Source organism: Clupea harengus, chromosome 9, assembly GCF_900700415.2.
Source record: "Clupea harengus chromosome 9, Ch_v2.0.2, whole genome shotgun sequence".
NCBI lineage: Eukaryota > Metazoa > Chordata > Actinopteri > Clupeiformes > Clupeidae > Clupea > Clupea harengus.
The window spans coordinates 2,216,132-2,234,061 of record NC_045160.1 but is presented as its reverse complement, the minus strand read 5'-3'; the positions used below and the strand labels follow the sequence as shown (position 1 = coordinate 2,234,061).

The 17,930-nt window shown below is 49.3% G+C and overlaps 1 protein-coding gene across 1 annotated transcript in view; it reads right to left on the bottom strand.

Moving 5' to 3' along the window:
• dchs1a (dachsous cadherin-related 1a) overlaps window positions 1-17,930 on the bottom strand; it is a 102,432-nt gene that overhangs the window by 71,352 nt on the left and 13,150 nt on the right. The gene's annotated exons all lie outside the window — the stretch shown is intronic.

Here is a 17,930-nt window from a genome sequence, read left to right as displayed (position 1 = left end):
GACAACCTCAGGTTGCCATGACAACCGAGGCCCAACAGGCCATCGAGCTGAAAAGACGTGCAAAACAATGAGGGGAATACGTTAGGAGCTGGGTACTCACTGGACTGCATTCATTAGAATAATGTCTTAATGGGGAACCTAAGAAGGCGGCGGTGATCACCATTGTCATGCTAGACTGTGCAAAAGAGTATGCTCTGTTTGAACACTGAACACATGCTAGCACTTTCAGACAAACAGAAGCATATAGGGATTATATACACAAAAACATATAGTTAGCACTGAGGTTCTACAGACTTGGGTCTGGCAAGCAAGTGGATATTAGTGGCTATTAGCCGGGCTGCTAGCTCCCTCTCTGTTATTTAATATGTGCTAATACCCACTGGCATCCCACCCTACCCACTTCTGACGACTGTGACTTTAGCAGTAATGAGAAAGTGGTGGCGGCGGCGGCAAAAACGCAGTTCTTTCCACTTCCATGGCTCTGACATCACAAAATAGAAAGAAAGAAAGAAAGAAAAAATAAATGGCTAGCATAATCCACTCTCTCTGCCACCACCACCCAAGCCTCCAACAGACTGCACCAAAACCCTTCCTTCCCCGATGGTGATGGTGATGAGGGGGAGGGGAGACCTGTCATGGCGCCCACTGGCATGTTTTCACCAGCCTCATCGCACAGGCCAACCATGCACTGCATGGATAGATGCGTGGAGGTGTTGGGGGGGAGGGGGTGGGGTCCAACACAAAGGCCCAGAGTGGTAAAGACACAGGCTGTATCGGAAAGCCAGCCAGCCAATCAGGAACAAACCCAGAGAGGTTACATAAAAAACAGAGAGGTTGCAGGGGAACCTACTGCATAGTGGAAAATCTTACGCTGCTCCTGCTGCTGCTACGGTGGCGGCGGCAGTGGCGGCGGGTCTCAAGCGGAGCTGGAGCCGGGTCCTGGGGGTGTCATTAAGAGCTCAGCACCACTAATGCCCTCCCTACAACCGCGCCGGCTGATACGAGCGCTGTGTAATTAAAGTTGCACCAACCACCAGACTGGAGGACAGCAACCTCGAGCTTGCAGTGTTCAGGGAGGCCCTACCTGGAGGTAAGGATGGAGCTGAGTCCTCATTTGAGCTGCTGCCAGCATGATGAAAAACACAGTTTGCCACCCACAGCTTCTGCTACCAAACAAAGTGGCAGTTACCGTCAAGATGCCGGTCTTCTATTAATCTCCATGGGTTTCAGTTAAGGAGGCCTCAAAATGTTCCTCTATGAAAAAAAAGGTTGCTTGCTCACAGATGAGAAATAACGTTATGCTTGTAACACTGGAACAATTACACACACACACACACACACACACACACACACACACACACACACACACACACACACACTGAAATGTGAGAGAACTACTATGTTCTCTCTATCTCTTCATTACTACACTTCTATAATTTGTCTTCCCTTGAATCGGCAGAGCTGAACTGATCTCATGTAAAGGTCACCCCTAGTGATAGTAAGGCTTTAACCGCATGTGGTTATCAGATGAACTGAATCACAACCCCCACATTTAAAAAGAGAAGTTCAACACAGCTCTGGCTTCATTTAAACCAGAGAATACAATAAAAGCCTGTCTCGTTGATGATCAATCAAGTGCTTAAACTAAACAAATGAGAGCCAATCCTTTCATTCAGTTGGGAAAATGTTGAAAAAGTTAATGCTATGAAGTAGCATGTACAGTATATATTTAGCTCCAAAAGGCACAAACTTTTATCCTTTTTATCTCAAACAGTTCTCAGAGCAGTGCGCACAGACATATTATTGGCTGTTCTACTCCCACAGAGTACACTGATCAGAACTCAGACTGTTCTTTTTCATTTGATTTTTGAACCTCCTTCAGTCACTGGGTTTTGATTCTGATTGTAGAGACTCAATTCTGCTGAGCGTGACAAGCGAAACGAGCCCGGGCCCCATCCAGTCCCCTCGCTTCCAGTCAATCGCCCCTGCCGACGAGCAATTAAGGGCTGGATTGCTAACAGATCTCACTGGCTGCTGTGTACGGCTCTGTTTTGATTGAAGCCGCGTCCCGGGGCGACCCGTGCCAAAATCTTCTCTTGGTTTGTGTGTCTTGGCTTATCTCCTTCCACCCCACACCCCCCACCCCTCCAACCCCCCCCTTTTTGGCTCCTGATGCGTCAGCCAAGGTCCGTAGCCCCTTTGTCCCACCTTCCAGCTCTGGTGATGAGCACCCTGGCACGCTAAACCCAGAAGGCCATGCTTCATTCTATTTCATTTTATTAAAATCCTCTCACTCGCAATGTCCGTATCAAATTCATCCTCAACTCTGATTGCAGAGACGCCGAGTCAGAACCAGGCACTCGGGATTCTAATGTATCTGAGGTTACGGCTGTGTGTGTCCACAGGCTGGGATTTGTCTCGTATTTACTTTACAGCAGAGATCGCTACCCAATTTAACCTCGGGTGTTTTCACATATGGCAGTGTGCTTATATTGTCAGTGTGTATGTGCTTATATGCCTTGACTGCGTGTATGTGCGTGTGTGTGTGTGTGTGTGTATGTGTGTGTGTGAGAGTGTGTGTGTGAGAGAGAGAGAGAGAGACAGAGAGAGAGACAGTGTGTGTGTGTGTCGTGGTCCTCAGCAAAGTCCACAGATGTGTAGGTGTGGGATCTCTCCACTTCCAAGGGGAAGTGTTTTTGGCCCAGATAGCCGCTCCCCTCCGTCCGCTACAGAGTCAAGGGTGAATCGAATCTAATCATACCGGCGCTTCATTAAAGTGGCCCCCCCGATCACTTATCTGCACCCCGGGAGTAGAGGAGACGGATTCGGCCAGGACAGGAGAGCCCAGAGCGGGGGGAGAGACGGGAGAGACAGGAGAGACGGGAGACGGGAGACGGGAGAAGGTTGGACACAAGGCAGAGACCAAGAGCGCTCAAGCAGGAGGAGCACGGCCGGACCAAACGCCCTTCCCTACCTACGGAGGTACCCGCGGGCGTAGCTCCACCTCTGCGTGACTCCTGTCAGCCCGGGCATACATCACATTAGATAAACACGCGTGGCTCTTAGACCGTGCTCTCGCTCACAGCGAGCCTCTCTAAACAAGGAGCCCTTCAGCAGGAGGAGCAGGGCCTTTTCGGGATGATGGGGGTAGATATATTGCTTTCTTAAAAGGTCTCCTCATGCCAGATAATATGAACCCGTTCACCAGGGGGAGTGGAAATACATAGCTTATGAGCTTTCTGGGATACACACAGCCGCTCAGACAATACTCGCATGTGGTGGTGTTTGGTGTGTGTGTGTGTGTGTGTGTGTGTGTGTGTGTGTGTGTGTGTGTGTGTGTGTGTGTGTGTGTGTGTGTGTGTGTGTGTGTGTGCCCAGGCAGGGCAGCGGTGGCAGCATGGTGGTGATGAGATCCAGAGAGTAAGGAAGTGGAGTCTTCCTACCCCAACAGGAAAGCTGAGGGACAGGGGAGAGATAAACTCATGGCACAGGCTGAGAGAACTGGGTGGAGGAGAGGGGGGGGGGGGGGGGGGGGGGGGGGGTCTGTTCACAATGAAAGGCATGATTTTTTTGTGTGTGATTATCTCAAGGCGTTCACGGTGGAGACATGGCAAGCTGGATCCTCTGGGATGATAGTACACGTGAAAAAAACAACAACACGCCCCCTGCCCCATCCCCCCCCCCCCCCCCCCCCCCCTTCTTGACAGCCGACTTTGGGACATGGGAGTCGATGGGCCCCCCCCCCCCCCCCCAAAAAAAACCAACCAAGTCTTCCTCTGTTACCATGGACACCACCACTCTCACTTCGTCCTGGGGAGTGTTTCTCTTGCTTCCTCTCTGCGTGGGGGCCAGAGCTCTCGTTCTCTCACTCTCTCCCTCTCCTCAGCCCTCCTCCCCATCTCCCTCTCTCTCCCTCTCTCTCTCTCTCTCTCTCTCCCTCCCCTAGTTCTCGCTCGCTCTCTCTCACTCACTCCCTCCTTCCTTCGCTCCCCTTCCCTCCATTTATCAGAGTCTGTCTCAATCGCTTTGCCCCCTTGTCTCCTCTTCTCTGCTCGGCTCCACAGAATGCCAGCCGTCATCCTTCCTGTTCTTTGTTCCTCGCCTGTCGTGACTTTTCCGTCCCACACACAACCCTCTTGCTTTTGTTCGGCACCCCACCACTGGCCACTCGCTGCCAAAGGATGCTGGACGCTGGGTGTCTTCTGATTAATGGGAAACATGGTTTAAATCTCATATTTAGGGCCTTTCCAACAATCCCCTTATTTATATAATTGTGGCGACTGTAAATCAGATTGAAAACCACCAGCCGTGGGCCGGGTAGACGCAGACCCCCCTCCCCCCCCTCTACCAAGACACTTATCCCCCGCTCCTTGGCGCATCACTATCAACTAAATGTGTTCATTTGAGGTAGTGAAACTGCAGTGAACAGCAGATTTCTGTGATATAGGAGTGTACTATCTGGGGTATCTGAATAAAAAACCTTGCTTATCTCCTCTAAAAATGTTAAATGGCTGAGGACGACATACTTGTGGCAAGGAATTGTGGATGCTAAAAGAGGATGGTTCATTAAAATAACATCAGCTTGGCGCTCTTTTCTTACCTTATAAATAGGGCTTTGACCCGTAGCCACAAGTGAGCTAGTTTTATGAGGCTTTCACTGCATCTATTCAATCTTCTTAAGTTGTCAAAGGAGATAACATCGTATAACCATCCAAAGCACACTGTCTCAATTTCTCACAAGATCTCAGAATTGCAGCTATTTCAAGAGAAACCACGTTTGAAATATGATGGCTGGTCGATGAAAAGGCTGCCCAGAACTTCTATCAAGTTAAAAGTGGTTTATTTAAAGAAGTTTTGAATTCTGCATGAGTATGTAGCATGTTTACAAAATGGTGTTTTGCATAAGCCAAACCCAGATCATCTCTGGAGCCTGGTGGTACCCTGCTGGGTCAGTGAACTACAAAGGCGCAACATTAAGTGTACACAAGAGCATAACTGGGTGAAGCAAACATATTTTGTCATTCTTCAAGTGTTTTTGCATAATGCATTTCAAAAGAGATGGACCATGACAGCTGTTCCTCACGACGGCTACTTTACCTTGTAGTGTTAGCAAAACAACCCTTTCTCCCTTAATTATATGTATTTCTCTGTGTGTGTGTGTGTGTGTGTGTGTGTGCACGTGTGTGTGTGTGTGTGTGTGTGTGTGTGATCTGACTTTGAATTCAGACAGCCTGTTCTCTCAACCAGCTCAATTGCTTTCAAAACAAGGGGCTAAAAGTAAAACACAATTTCCATATCAATTGAGTCAGGGTAGGCATTTGATGAGGCGAACTCCGCACAGGGCTTCATTCAGCACTTGGGCGCGCTCCACTCCGTCGGCACGGGTACTCTGCTGGGGTGTGTTTGGAGATCAGCAGACTCTGGAGCCGAAACGCACTCCGCCCTGCTACAGGGGGATGATGCACATAAATAATGAAACACATGTGGGACCGGCGTCGCCGCCGCCGCGGAGAGATGGCGTCGGAGCGGAGGTGGTGATTGACAGCGACACCGCGAGGTGATTTATGTTCTGCTGACTCCAGAGCAAGTCAGAGTTAATGACGACGCCAAAAAAAAAAAAGAGAAACCCTGATTTCGCCGGAGCCAGTCTGTGAACAAGAGAAAAAAAATGCCAAAGATTCTTCCACTCAATCTAGCATCTCTCTCTTTCTCTTTCTCTTTCTTTTTGTCTCTCTCTCTCTCTCTCTCTCTCTCCTTCTCTCTCTCTCTCTCTCCTTCTCTGTCTCTCTCTCTACTCTTGCCATGGCCTTAACCATTCTCCTTCAGCCATGACTTCAGCGGAGAAACACGAGACGTCACTGCCGAACCCCATTGCAGCCTTCCAGACGCTATTGTGAATCACATCAAAAGGCTGAGGTGGCAGCCATATGCACGGCGTGTTTAATAAGCGCGGTAGCGCCTGTCAAGGCTGTCGAAAAAAAAGCACAGCTCAAAATTCGCCCAGCTGCTGTGCAGGGAAAACCAACGTAGGGTGCAACAGCTCCCGGACTTCAAACGTGTGCGTGTGCGTGTGTGTGTGGGTGTTATCGAAACGGCGCCGTACGCAAGTTATTACATGGGCTAACCACGCAGGCTAATCAGATCGGAAAACCAGCCTGGTGGCTGATAGCAGGAAATGAGCAGTGATTGATTTCCACCCCCCTGCCTTTGTTGTGGCACCAGACAAAAGAACCCAATGCAGGTCTTAAGTGAATGCGGCAGCGGTAAGACCTGGCATATCAGCGCGCGCAGACATACCTGGAATGAGAAGATGCACCACAAGCCTATTGTCCAGGTTCCTGCTGTTGTTATTGTCAGTTTCCACTCGGCCTGTTCTGTGCCCCAGTGACTCACCATGAGAGTCTCACAGCCTATTGCAGAGGATGCATCACCAAGGCCTATCACCAAGGTTCCCTGCCTTTCACTCCTTCCACACACCCACACCCCCACTTCCCAACACCATCAATGTCATCTGGATGATGTGCAGACAAGCGAGGTGAGATCTAGGGAGACAGAGAGAGAGAGACACAGAGAGAGAGAGAGAAAGAAAGACTGGAAAGTGGATGCAAGGCCTTTCACCAAGGTTCCATCCTTACAATGTTTCCATACACCTCTCCCCCACACAATACCCAAAGACTGTCATATGGATGGAGTGCAGACAAACGAGAGAGGGGGGAGAGAGACAGAGAGAGAGAGAGAGAGAAAGAGAGAGAGAGAGAGAGAGAGAGAGGGAGAGACAGAGGACATGAGAGACAACAGGTTGAAAAGGGAATTTAGTACTGGGCCCGCGCCGGGATGCTCCATAAAGGCTGCGGGTTCAAAGTGCAGACGTTGCACCAGATGACAGATCTGCAATAGGGATTTGTGTTGTACTGTAATTCCATCTCAGGGACCTGATGAGAATCCATTACACAACTTTTCATCTACACTTTCCAGCCCTCAATCACGAGGAGGCCGCCAGCACTGGCCTGGAGGCAGCCAAGGAAACAGATGTTTGGATACCACTGCCTTCCCTGGTGATATGACATCGGCCCTTTCAAAAAAGGGATGGACATCGGGGGGGTGGGGAGAGGGACTCTGCAGTCCGTCATCCAAAACTACTACACTGTGTTCCTGTTAATAGAGTCTAGCACATGCCTGGGGCCCAACACACACTGTTCTCACTGGGTCCTGCTCAACTGAACCATCCATGGCGTTTGTTTGAAAAGTCCTCTGGGGGTTGGTTACCCAGCCCCTTTATAACAAGTGTCTCACTCTCACTCTCACTGTGTCTCTCTCTCTCTCTCACACACACACACACACACACACACACACACACACACACACACACACACACACACACACACACAAACACACGCACACACAGGCACACAAAGGCACATGTACACACAGGCACACGCACACACAGGCACACGCACACACAGGCACACAGACACACAGACACACACACACACACATCAAGAAAGATGTGAGGTCACTCCTTCCAATTCACTCCACATTCCAAGAGGAGTCAGCGAGGTCTTTTGAAACAGACAGTTATATGTCCCCCATATTTATGGGGTGCTAGCGGGGGAACAGAGGACAGGTCACTGCTTTGGAAAAGGGAAGGGGCCCGTGCACAATACCTCGACTCATTTTCTTTGGCTTGCACGCGTTTCGTAAGGCATCTGAGAATGTGTGTGTTTGCTTGTGCGTCAAGATAGTGTGTGTGTGTGTGTGTTTGTCTGTCCATCTGCCTGTCTTAGTCTGTGTTATGTATGTGTGTGGTGATATATGTATCTGTGGTGTCTGTGTATGTTGTAAATGTGTGTGTGTGTGTGTGTGTGTGTGTGTGTGTGTGTGTCTGTGTGTGTGTGTGTGTGCACGTGTGCGTGCACGTCATAAATTTCCCCTCCACTCCACTCCTACTGCTGAGGCCCTCGATCCCACAGGTGCACTTGAATCAATCTTGAGTCGAATCTAGGGCAGCCATTACAGCATTTCCTCCTACAGCCACCCTCCACCACCCCCTCCCCCCCCATCCACACTCCTAACACATCACACATGATCAAGGGGCCCTACACCTAACGCCTCCACCTAATTACAGCTCTTCTCGTTTCTCTCTCCTCTCTCTCCCAATAGGCTCTTCTCTTCTACATGGATGTCTGTAAGAAGCACCCTAACATGCATGCTTCATAAAGGGAATATGCTATGAAGGGTAAACATGCACTGAAAGCAAGGACACAAGGCATAGATGAGATCTCTTTAACCCAATTGGACAACTGTAGATGCATCTTTTGGTGGCAAAACCAGGTTTGACTTGCGGTAATTAGATCTGCTCAGGGGGAAAAAAAAACACCTTGCTAACCTTCCTTCCAGCAAACAGACAAGCTTGAGATCAATAACTTAATCAATAATGAAATGCAATCCTAAGTGGTAAGCTCAGGAAGTCAATTGAGTTTACGGAGTTTCCTAAGAACAAACAAAACTGCTACCAACTGGTTCAATTTAGGATAGGACTGTGTAGGCTTTAAAAAGACAAAGCTGACAGATTGATATGGAGGACCACCGTGATGTGGTGGAGAAGGGAGAGAAAAAGACAGGGAGGAAGGAGGAGAAAGAGCAAGATAGAGGTGGAGGAACAGAGAGAGAGAGAGAGAGAGAGAAAGAGAGATCTGCAGAATTGCTGGGTGCCTTAAAGTCTGTGGCTAGGAAAGACATTGTGGGGAAGCCACGATTTTAAAATGGAAAACGCTCTTCCCAAAGCTTTCCTGTCTGCGTGGTACATCCCTTCTTGTGTGTGTGTGTGTGTGTGTGTGTGTGTGTGTGTGTGTGTGTGTGTGTGTGTGTGTGTGTGTGTGTGTGTGTGTGTGTGTGCATATTTCCACATTCATACACACCTACTACACAATACTATCGCTACCCACTACCTTGTGCATTATCTGCACCCTAAAATCCCTTTTCAGTCATACAAGGCATCTGTCGTAGTGAGATAGAGGCATACTGTGCCCATTTTGGCATAGTCCTAACGCCATGCCACACACTCTACGCCTGTTTCCTTTCAGTAGCTCTCCTTCTGTCCCCCCCCGACCGAGTCCGAAAACACGACGACCAGTGCCAAGCCATCGAGGTAATCACCGTACATTAAGCCACCTTTACAGTCCTAATTAGACATTTTACTAAACCCTAATGGATCCAATTAGATGCCGAAATAGAGTGATGCCGACCACACCGAGAGGACGCTGAGTGGTTCAGTCTGCCTGAGAGGGCTTCTCTGCGCGCTCGCAAACATTCTTACTCGCTCGTTATTTTAAAGCTGGCACGGCTCGCCCCGAGGGTTGCTGAGGTTGCTGGCAGACACAAGGGGATGCATTCTTTTTAACAGCGAAGTTCTGGATATGGAGACAATTTGCTTAGTGGTTAAGATGTTTTGGGCCACGGTGTGTGTATATATAGCATGGCGGAATTACAAGATGACAAGATATATTACACAAAACCATTTCTTTTTAAAACTATGGCAGGGCGAGCTCCAGAGAGTGTGTTACATTATGTCCCCCCGAAGGAGATATTTATACCGTATCTTGTGAACATATTTGGTCTTTGCCAGAGATTCGGCTGTGGTTAATTCTTGTGCATCTGGCTGTGTGGGCCCAGTGTTTGTTTTTATTTTGGACCCTGCAGAAGAGCGAAGCGGGGCTGGGTTTTTGTGGGGCGGATAAGCTCTAGGTTTTGGGCGGACTGCGAACAGGGAGCCAGATGAGGACTCCACATTTCCTGCGTAATGGGGCGAATGCCAGACCCATATGCAAAAGGGGAGCGGAGGCCCGAGGGAACAGAAGGACTGGTCGGCCTGCACCATCAGCCATGCCAGGCACTCAGCAGTCTTTCTTCAGAGGGAGAGAGAAAGCGAGAGAGAGAGAGAGAGAGAGAGGCAGAGACACAGAGAGGGAGGGGGAGACACAGAGAGGGAGGGAGACAGAGAAAAATAGGGACAGAGAGAGAAAGGGATGGCAAAAAATAATGAGATAACAATTGATGCAGAAGCGAAGAGAGAAGTAAAAATAAATACATGGAAAGTGGAAAAACAAAAATAGTGAGAAAACTGAGATACAAACAAAGGGAGCTGAGGAGAGACACAGAAATAGAGAGAGAAAGAGAGAGATAGAGAGACAGAGGTCCAGACAAAGTGGTTGGCTTTGTTTGGTCACCAAGGTAGGTCAGAGAAGGGTTTGTGTGCGAACCTGAACTCGGTCACTGTGGGAAAGGCCTCTGAAGAGGGCCGGGGGATCGATGACACCAGCACCTGCAGGCTGACTTCATGCAGAAGTTAATTTACACCAGTCTCTTCCCCTAGCACTATTCAGCAAGGGGTACGGCTGACCTGCCGGTGACTGGGACCTCATGGGCAGGGGGCACTCCCTCGAGGGGCGCGGGGGATGGGGAAGGGCAAGTGTCCAAGGGGAGGAGGGTGTCTGCCAGATGCAGCCGTCACCTGCTCCCCCCCCACGCCCCCGGGGGAGGATGACAGGATCCCTTCAGGAAGTGCCGTGAGAGCGCTCCACGCAGTCGCAAAGGCCAAGGGCATGCGGAATTGGGAGGTGTGAGAAAGGAAAGAGAGACAAGAGATAAAGGCGGAGGGGGGAGGAGGAGGAGTGGGGGAAGAAAAAGAAGGGAAAGGAAGGGAAGGGAAGGGGAAGGAGGAATAAAGAGCTATTCCGCCCCAAGCGCCACACAGACAGCGGTGAAGGCTTGTGGGCCGTTTCCACAGCTGGATACAGCTGCTGAGTCGGGCCCTCCAACCAGCTGCCGGAGGGCTGACTGTCCCTCCCGGGAAACCGGTTCATGTTTTCTTTAGCTCTCCATCTCTCCCTCTGTCTCACTTTTCCTCCTCTCTCTTCCTTTTTTTCTGTGTTTCTGTCATCTCTTGATTCTTCTCCCCCCCCATTTCACGACGCTCACACTCGTCTTTGGAGACTTGGCAGCCACCTTCATAGGCCCCGGCCTCACCTGCACATGAATGTCTGCCAGACAGAGTGTATCGTCTGATGAAAATTCCTCGCCCCCCCCCGCTATCATCCTCCATGTCCAGATGTTGGGAGGAAAGATCCCTTTTTTCCTGTCTCCCTACAGACCTACATCCTTCACAGACGACGCCTCAGTGTGAGCTGCCTGTCTCTCATTTCCCACTTCCCCAATATGCTCGCAGCAGCCCCTACTGCCAAACACCATTCATCACCCATTAGGGTGACATAAGAAGGCCTCACCACCATGCCCACCAAAGAAATGGGATTGTGGAAAAAACTCTTTGTTTGATTGTCAGCGTAGGAGATGCTCGGCTGCTGCCACCTGCATCAAAGAGTGGCGCTCCAAAACACCAAAAACCACAGCGCGAACATAACTCTCCTCTAACTCCTGTCCTTGGCTGCTCTGTGGCATTGTCTTACAACACACACATCCTAAATGTGTCACCGATGACTAGTGCAAAAGCCACCCCCTTTGATTCACACCCCAGGGGGAGCTTAAAACATTTCCACCGCCCGCAACCTCTCGCCCCCTTTTTCCTGTGAAGTTTCGAGATGGGGTTCCGGGGTTGGTAGAGGAAATGATGGACGGCCCCAGCGCTATATCGGTCGCCCAGCTGTCTACTGGCAGGGCCCAAGTGCCAACCCGAGCACCCGCAAACTGCCCAGATGTGCATCAGTGTTTACACTCGCCTCGGTGCCCCTGCCTGCCCTTCGGGGACAAAGTGCTTGAGGAAGTATTACGCTTGTGAACACATTAAGTAGTGCGTTGAATTTCCTGCAATTTTGTTGCTCTGTGTAAATAATGTGTGAGACCACAGCGCAGACAGAGAGAGAGAGAGAGAGAGAGAGAAAGAAAGAGAGAGAGAGAGAGAAAGAAAGAGAGAGAGAGAGAGAGAGAAAGAGAGAGAGAGAGAGAGAGAGAGAGAGAGAGAGAGAAGCAGTTCGGAGGTTAGTGGGAGGAAAAAGAAACAGTGCAAACTAAAAGTGGAGTCGGCCTGCCGCGAGCAATAACACTCCCTTGAGTGAGAGTTGAAGAGGCATGCCATTAAGACAGTACAGTTAACTTGTCATGTAGCTCCGCTAGCTTTAGAATTACAACCGGTTGGACTGATTACAGGGCTGATGCAGCAACGGGCTGCACCAAACTGGTCATTTCACATGATGCTTCAGACTGCACACTACTGAAACGGACGGCCTAATTTGTCAAACAAACTTATTTACATTACCATTACCCAACCAATCTACGTGTTACATTATTAGTCTTGCCATTACTTAGATGTTTTATGTTTTATTGAGATAAAGATATTAATACATTGACGAGGACTTCTAAAATAAACATAAGTATAACAAATTCCATTCCCTAATATCGTTTTTCATTTCAACATGTGAAAGTCTGTTCGTTTTTTTAAAGGACTGACAACAGATTGGCGCGGCCAGGCGTACTTTTCACTCCCCACCCGCAAAGCATTCAAAGCATTGACCCCCGCTTGTTTTGTGAGGCTCCCACTTCTGGATGTTTGTGGAAGACGGCCGAAGGAGTGAAAATCTAAATGCCTGCCACTACGCAATGTTGGCTTGAACAAGGCCCAGCTGGGAAGCGGTTGCCTTTTGTCCATGCTAAGGCACTGTGACCGAGTCAATGGAAACAGAGTGCATGGCTTTCATGGAGGAGGGAGAGGAGGGAGAAAAGCAGGCGAAGTTGGACGTGGCCGCGGCCGAGACAAAGAAAAACGGACATCTGATTAAAAATTGGCCATATGGTGCTGGGCAAACTACCTAATGAGCCATGTTGCCTTCCACTTTCCCCATGATCTGGGCACCGGCTCCGTGCGCGAGAGGCTTTGGAATGAGGAGGCATACCGCGGCTTAAAAACTCAAGAGCGCTGAGCACTCATCTGTTCATGATTTGAGCTTAACTGTGCTAGTAATATTACAGGCCCCGTATGACAGTCACAACAAAGACGGTAAACTGTACTACAAAGCACAGCACGCACAGATTGATCACTCATGTCCTCCAGTAACCTCCAAAATGTGGGACACCTACGTTTTAGGGCATGTGTGTGTGTGTGTGTGTGTGTGTGTGTGTGTGTGTGTGTGTGTGTGTGTGTGTGTGTGTGTGTGTGTGTGTGTGTCTATTCCATCTAAAGACAAGATGCTGAATATATTCCATGATAAAAAGAAAGAAAAAACATAGGATTATACATCTAGATCTAGTTTGCACTGCACAACTCTGTGTGCCTCAGTTCGAAACTGGAGCCAATATTGACTCTTTGTCTTCCGTTTCCAAGCACAAATAAGGAGCTCTCTGTGTCTCTGCCACCAGTGGGTGTCCTTCATCGGAGCTGAGAGTGGCAGGGGTCTGGGCTGTTATGGAGGGGTTCTACTAAAAAAAACAGGGGGGGCAAGAGGGGCTGGGGGGGTGGAGGAGGAGAGGAGGAAAGGAGGGAGGGGAAAGGGGGAGTATGGGCTGGCAGAGCCATGAGAGGACCACGCTTGTGTTTCAGGAAGGTGGCCCCAGGAAGCTTCCTCTCTCCACACGGCACCCCAACGCGCCTCCAGATGTTAGCCAAGACCGAATTACACTGGGCCCGATTAGTCCTTTAGCCAGGGATTATGGGGGAGAAAATTATTACCTCACTCCAAATCGGGGGCCAGTTTTTCCAACATTTTTTTTTTTGCCGGCACAGTCCACAGACAGCGGCACAGTTACCTTTTGTGGCCTGTAAGAACAGGGAGGTACCCAGAAACAGCATCTTTTGTGGCCCGTAAGAACAGGGAGGTACCCAGAAACAGCACCTGTTCTTGCCAAGGTGAATGAGGACATTGCAACCTCTTGCGACTGAGTCAGTTTGCATGATGAAATTCAAATGATCTGTGGTAACACCATTAATCTGGAAAGACGGGAGGAAATCCTGCCCTTTTTCTTTCGTCTCCCAAGGACACTGCCCAGGCTTTTCTAGTTCTACTTCACTCCCTCAAAGGCATGACAGAAGTTCCCTCCTTACTAAGTTTCCCACAGTTTGTCTGATTTCAGGTCGTCAGACAGAGAAGAAGGGGCCACTCGAGCTGGCCTCCTCCCTCAGTCTCCCGTAGCCACATGGTGAGCGAGCACAGCGATGGCTCCTGCAAAAATGAGCAATGTGTTCCAAATCACCCCGAGACAAAAAATACTTGCTGGAAATATCGGCAACCAGGCACAGAGGTGTATCGCGTTTTCTCAAACCACAAAGCTCTCTGAGAGGGCCTTTTGTCCAATGCCCAGGACCAATCAGAATGCTGAGCATGAAAAAAATGTGTGCGGTGCATTTAGGTGATGTCTTTTCAAGGACAGGGGGGGGAGGGCTTGGGGATTTAGCTCCGAGGCCTGCGTTGCCAAGGCACGGCCAAGGCAGGAAACCTTTTTGAAAATAGGGGTTGCAAAGATAAATGTATAAGTTGGAGTATCAAGTTGGACAGACGCATGCCAAAATGTTTTCTTTCTGGCGTGCGAATGTCTGGGTGCTTCTCGTGTTGCCAAGAAGGCCCGCGGTGATGACAGGCATTCTAGGTTTGTCCAAGGGGGCAGAGGGAACAGAGAGGCGTCAGCGAAGGGCTCGGGGTCTGTCCTCACACCCCACTAACGATCTCTGAAGCAAGATCAGATAAGAGGTGCTGGGGTGGGGGGGGGGGGAGACGGGGAGACGGGACACCCCCACAGACACTAAAGGAAGTCCCCCGCTCCACCCCTCTGAGCTTTCATCAACACCACTTCCATCTCAAGCCTCCACAAAACCGGGGTTCTCCCTCCTCCGCCCACCCCCACCCCCTCCCCAAGCTGCTAGGAGACCCCCTCTCGCCTTTCCACTGGAGCCAGTCCCAGACACCCCAACACCCAAACTAAACACAGAGGAGTGATTCTTTACTCTTGCAGTTGTTGGCTTTCTCCTGACTTACCCCCACCACCCCGCACCCATTCCCCGACAGAAGTGCACTCTGTGTGTGTGTGTGTCTGACTGTCTGTCTGTCTCTCTGTGTGTGTGTGTGTGTGTGTCCTGTGTCACTGTATGAAGATAAGAAGCGCTTCCCACACACAAAGGCGGCAAAAAAACCAGCCCCCGAGCCCCACAAGGCTGAATCTGTATCAGGGACACAAAACCCCAGCAGAAAAAGTGGTGTGCGGCGCTAACAAGCTCCAACCAAACGCAGGATTGTTCAGAGGCTCTCAATGAACTGAAGCTGGACAAAAGCTTCCTCCCTCCTGCGCTGAGCACTTGAGACCCGCCGAGCAATCGCACTTCATCTAACTCATGGAGTCTCTCCTTCCATTCAATGCACAAGTGAATGGGGAGCCTTAACTAAACGCACCAATTACACAGCTGCGGCTCTCTGACAGAAGTGAAAAACTTCTTTCACTTGCTCCAGCTCTCTCCGTACAGGCTGAACAGCCAGCACTCTGCTTTAGAGAGAGACCGAGGTGGGGGTGGTGGGGGTGGGGAGGGGTGAATGGCCTGTCGGTCACAGCATGAAGCGTCCCCCCCTGCTCCTGAAAAATAAGACGTCGCCCCCGAGCTCTTTCTCCGGCCTTCACCTTTCCCATGTCCTTTCATCCCGTCACTTCCACAAGAGCTCACCTTTGGAGACGGACCCTCTCTCTAAGCCCCTCACGTCTAGAGCTGGCACCCCCCCCCCCGAGGCCGAGTGGAACCGAGGGTGGGTGAGACTGGGTATATAGAGGATAATTAAGCTTGTGAAAAGCCCAACCTAACTCACACATGTTGACAATATTCTTCAGCTTTGGCGTTAGTCACATTGAGTGTTGCTCCACACTGAATGGTGACATGAAGATATACCCAGCGACAAAATGAGACTATAGATACATAAAGAATGTGCAAAGGGATTAGTCGTCACACCATGGCATAGTCAGTCTGTGCCTTAGGCTCTCCAAGTCACTTTCATGAGTAACAGTTGTCTTCACTGCACGTTAATCCCATTTTAATTTTGCTGCCATAAGGTCAAAGCTCTGACTGTGAAGACGGTTGGAAAACTCGTGTCATTCAGGGGCACTTGTGAAACAGCCTTTTTTCCCTCCTTTTCCATCCTATAGCCACTGCCGCACTGCTTTAAATGACAAAGCGTCACACATAGTGTAAGTGTGGAGCCAGACCGCATTATGATAATCACGAACTGCTGTGCATGAGACCTGGGGGAGAAAAAACAGTCCAACCCACTTCAAAAGTTTGGGTTGCTGATCACAATACTTCTATTGTAATTGCTTTTGGACCATTCCGTGTCTGGAAAAGTAAAAAAAAAATTTAAAAAACGGTGGGAATTTTTTGTGTGCAAAGGTTTGGGAAGGGGAGGAAAAAAGGCCCTCGAAATGTCTTGCTGGGATGCTTGGATGCAGAGTTGGCATAACCTTTTCAAGCTGCACCGTATCTAGCAAACAACTGCTGGGCCCTAACACACCAAATCTTGTTTCCAGCAGTCACTTGGCTGGCCAGAAAAGAGACAGATTTGCTTTGGTTTGGTGAATAACCTTGGACCCAGGCTGTGCGGTATTGGTTATGGTCTCCCTGACAAATGTCTTCCAGAATTCAGATACAACCTACTCCACCAAGCCTCATCTTAATCTATTACACCGTGATAAAAAAAAAACTAAAATAATAATTCTTCCATCACAAATATTTTCTACCTCCCACCCATAAACACTTCACTGCTATACATACAACGCCTTGCGTTGATAGAGACAAATGTTCTAATTGTTTTCTGCTATCCCGGGAGCCATATTGAGGACCTCCCAGGTGACTACAAAGAGCTTCTATTTCTTGATCCGGGCCAAGAGCAGTCAGACAGCCCTCATCCTCCTCTCTCTCTTTCCTCCAAACTCCTCCCTCTCTCCGGGGAAGCTACGCGGCCAAACTCCCATCTGCCAAACCCTCTGTCAGGTCTGCTGTGTGATAGCTCCGAGTTAGTGTGGGTGTGTGTGTGTGTGTGTGTGTGTGTGTGTGTGTGTGTGTGAGAGAGAGAGAGAGAGAGAGAGAGAGAGAAAGAGAGAGTGTATGTGTGTGAGAGTGAAAGTGAGTGAGTGAGTGAGCGAGTGAGTGAGTGAGTGAGCGAGAGAGAGAGAGAGAAAGGGAACATCTTCTTCCAAAACTATGGCTACAGACTGAAACATGTATTGCAATAACCTGTAACTATGTGCACTGCCTAATTGCTCTGCTTCTTTCGAAAGCTACCTCCACAACTCCTCCAGGAGCAGCTGATTACACAAACCACTTTGATGTCTTAAAACAGAAACTGATTTTATTTTTTTTTTTTTTAAACAGTGAAACATTTTTTGGAAGAAAAGGCCTGAACAACAACCTGAAAAAACAATAGGCTCTGATGATACATAATTGTGGTCAGCCCCAGAATGACTTTGGGAGTCTGCGTATCATCAGGGCTAGTGAGAAAAAAAGTATTTTTTAAACAGATTTCCTACACCTGGCAGCGTATAGAAAAATAATTTAAGCACCTTTTGTTAGGTGAAGAGGTCTTTGGTCCTCACTGAAAATGTCCCCTCAATTTAGTCCCATTGAATGCATTGTGAAAATCCCCATTGAACTACATCTAACTAGAGGCCCGGGGGTTGCACTTCTGTGTTCACACTCCTCTGCGCTGTCTTAGTTACCTTGGAAACCTTAGAGAGGTGAAGGCGAGGACAGCCAATACAAAGCAAATCTCCTTAGCTGCAGGACAGCAGGTAACTCCCGACTCATTCGTTCCAACACAAGCAGGCTACACATCAAAACTGCCTGCAGTGTATGAATTTGCATTCAAATGAATTGAGTTCATGCTCTCTTTAAGTTGCTAAATAATGTCAGATATATTATATGTCAAGGACCTTAGTCTGCACCTGATTTTACCATT